At 37.4% G+C, this 3,508-nt stretch overlaps 1 protein-coding gene across 4 annotated transcripts in view; it reads left to right on the forward strand.

The window, feature by feature from the left end:
- The first annotated feature begins 1,981 nt into the window (after nt 1–1,981).
- The window catches only part of LOC138022959 (transient receptor potential cation channel subfamily A member 1-like), a 57,222-nt gene continuing 55,695 nt past the window's right edge, over nt 1,982–3,508 (forward strand). The window contains exon 1 of one of the 4 annotated variants that reach the window (XM_068869982.1): nt 1,982–2,068. The gene's annotated coding sequence lies outside the window, so the exon portion shown is untranslated. The remainder of the gene's footprint in view (nt 2,069–3,508) is intronic. The other 3 variants (XM_068869983.1, XM_068869984.1, XM_068869985.1) reach the window with 3 other exon arrangements.

Genomic DNA, 3,508 nt, shown 5'->3' on the forward strand with positions numbered 1-3,508 from the left:
GCATGTCCGCAATTTTGAAGAACGAGAGAGACAACATGCAAATTTTTGGTGGCCTGGTTATTCCAGATTAACGTTTTAAACGATTTTATTGCCGTGGGGAGATCACAAAGTTGATGTTTCGGGCATTATTCATTCAAGCTTCGGCCCGCTTCATTCACCCACGGACCTAGAGGTCTGTTTCTCTAAAACCTCGATCATAAACCATTCGGGGAACTGCAATCCGCTGTTTCAAAAAAACTGATCTTTGTGTTTTCAAGATGACTAAAAGCAAAATGATTGTACAAAATGGATGAGCTAAAACCTCTCCCCTCTTAAAAGGGAATTGTGACACCCGAAATGTCTCGGGACTCTCGAGAAACGCTCCTCACGGCGCCGCAGTTTCTTTGTAAACAATTGCCCTTGGCTGTTCAAGAACCATGCTGTGGCTGTTCAAAAACCACCCTGGTCAGAGTCTTTCTCTGTGCTTGGTTGGGCCCATTTCCATTAGTAGGGCTAACGCTCACATGGTTCATATGGGGTAGAAATTACACTCTAATCAGTTAAGTTTTCATGCTGTATATAGCGTGCGTAGCAAACGTTCCTGTTCGACAGAAGAGCGTCGAAACGATTTTCCGCAAACTGGCCGCTCTTAATGAATCTGCCTATATTCTGTTAATTTTATTGATACGTACTATAAATTGATGATTTTAACATATTATGTAACATATGTGTTTGTTATATAACCTATTCGCACTTTAGTTTCTTTTGTTTTTTTTTTTTTATAAAAATAGATGTACATGTTGATGTCGATTGAAGTTAAGCCACTTTGGTCACTGCGCACATTTGCCGTCTTATCTCTTTACTCCTGTAATGTAGTCTAATGTAGAAATATTGTTAAATAGTGCACAGGAATAAACTGAAACTGAACTGAAATGCAATTACAAACGTGAAAACCACTTAATACGCATACCACGAGCTTTTCGAACCATTTATTTTTGTGTGACTGATTAAATTAAAGGACCTGTGCCGAAGTTCCCGATTTCAAAAACTTTCAAAATGAATACTGTTTTTTACTCAGTTGGGAGATAGCTGTAGCGTCGGTAGCGTGGATCTTCAAAATCTTGCGAACACATCGTTTGGCAGTCCCTCGAGACACGTTTTCTCTGCCAAATACTCCATTGTCCCTGATTTTGACTCAAGGCATTTTATTGTTGTGTCTTACTTCCTAATTTTTGCATTTTGAGTCATCCGATTCAAAGCAAAGATAAATCATTTTACGCTTGTGTTCTTAGTATGGAAGCGAACAGACCCTATGTCGGGTGGCACAAATCCTTGAGTGAAAATTAAGAACGGTAGAATTATAGTTTGGATCCCGAAAAATGTTTGGGGCAATTTCTTAAAAGTGGGCCAGTTCAATGCAAAACTGACAAAAAAGAAACAAGGAAAGAAAGAAAGGTCAAGTGTCATTACATATTGTTGAAGACGTCTGCAGTTGTTTAAATCGCCGGTAATAATTCTGTCATGGAACAAAGTGATTGCAGCAGAACTTTTTAACAAGCACTTTGTGTGCCTAAAAATAAAATGCAAATTTAATCTTTAGGTTTAAGATTCCAACAAGTTCGAGCGCGTGATGTTATTTGATGCCTGTAGGCTGCCTTTAACGTTTTTTTTTTTTTGAAAAATCTCTTTGATTTTTTTCCAGACATTATTTATAGGTTCAAGTGCGAGCGCGTGATGTTATTTGATGCCTGTGGGCTTACTTTAACTTCTTTTCTTCAGCCTGAGCAGTTTCCTTGAAAACGAAATATCTCTTTGAATTTTTCTGACATTATCAAGTATACTAAAGACAGCGAATAAACTTATCACCACAGATCTTGTTGTTTGTGAATTCTAACTGAGCCAATACAGCCTCTATTTACCTCTATAGAACTTTGTGACTCATCCATGCATGAACAAATATTGGTTGAGTCTCAAAGAATACTTTTGCATTGTAAACAAACTCAATTGTATTTTGTCGTCGTGGGGTTCTCTGATCTACAATGAGATAGTTTGTCCACTCTACACGGCACGATAAAAAAGGATTTCGCAGGTAAGGAAATTTGACTTAGCTAATAGAAACAAAGAGGATAGTTAAACCTTGGAAAGTTAACCAGGAGTTTGAAGGCAAGTTCTCCTTCTTCTTTCTTATTCCCTTGTGCCGGGAAAGGAATGCTGATCCAAGATTCTTTGTTAAACTGAATAACTGAAAAGATAATGAAACTTATCTTCTAGTTCAAGATTTCAAAGTAAGGCTGTCTTAGAGATGATTTCCTCGGGTCCATTCTTGTTTGAGATATCGTCTCAAGAAAACGCCTAATTTTTTGCATTGCTATATAAGTGGTTCAATATTTATGCTAAAACGTCAGAATTCACTTCATAAGGCCATATTAAAACCAGCATGTATTTAACAGGGGCACCCAACGTCAATTTTCGGCCGAAAATATCTGTTCGGAAGCCGATTTGAGATCTAGAAATTCGGAACATTTTTTTTTTTTTAAATTCCTTGCTTGCCTGCCTGTCCTAGGATTTTCGAACATCTAAATCATGGTATAATTGCCCATTTTTAACGGATCCCTATAATTTTCGGATCACTAGACTCCGAACAGATGAAAAATTTTTAGGGGATAAAAACATGCCTATATCTATCGTTTAAATACGAAAATACGTTTAACAATGCTATGTTTAAATGGTTCTGATTATATTCTCGTTGGGTGTCCCTAATTTAAGGTACTTTCGGTAAATGTTATTGACTGCTCAGTTCAGTTGCAACAAAAGGGAGGCTCGAGTTCAAAATCTGAAGAACCTAATCACTAGGATAGCTTCGATTCATTCTTACAACGCTTGAGCAGCGGCTGCTGGTAAAACTAGAAGATATCACTGCAGCCAGTGCATGCTTGGCTTTTATTTTCAATGGATTCCCGTACCGCGAGTTTCCAATGCACTACCACTTCGTTTCGTAATTAAGAGCACAACACTAAGAAAGGAGGTCCGTTGAAGTGCTTTCAATTTTTCCTATTCAGAGGTTTTCAGGATTTGACGGAAACAATGAAGCAATCAGTATTCTTATAATTCTGTTGTATCAGAGGCGCTACTATTTTTGTTCATGATACTAATGACGATATTGGACAATGTAGTAGGTGCAACTGAAGTATTCTCAGTCAAGCTGTTAGTTGAACTTGCTAGAGAATTCTAGCACAAAATGACGCCTTTCGCAAACCAATGCGGAAATCTCTGGGTCAAATATGAGATGACAAGATAACAGAAATCGTTGAGCCTTTTTATTTTTCAACAGTTTATAATCAACTATTTGATCCTTACAAACAACTAAATTCCCTTGGCATTTTGAAAGAATACCTCTTATTCATTCACAAGAGCTTTGAAGCTTCACTGGCACGGAAATATCACCTTTGATCATGAATAGGATTTATTGATAACATTGTACCCCAATGCATAACACCCTTGCTTTATCGTAACATAATAATCATAGAGG

This window comes from Montipora capricornis, chromosome 11 (assembly GCF_036669925.1).
Source record: "Montipora capricornis isolate CH-2021 chromosome 11, ASM3666992v2, whole genome shotgun sequence".
NCBI lineage: Eukaryota > Metazoa > Cnidaria > Anthozoa > Scleractinia > Acroporidae > Montipora > Montipora capricornis.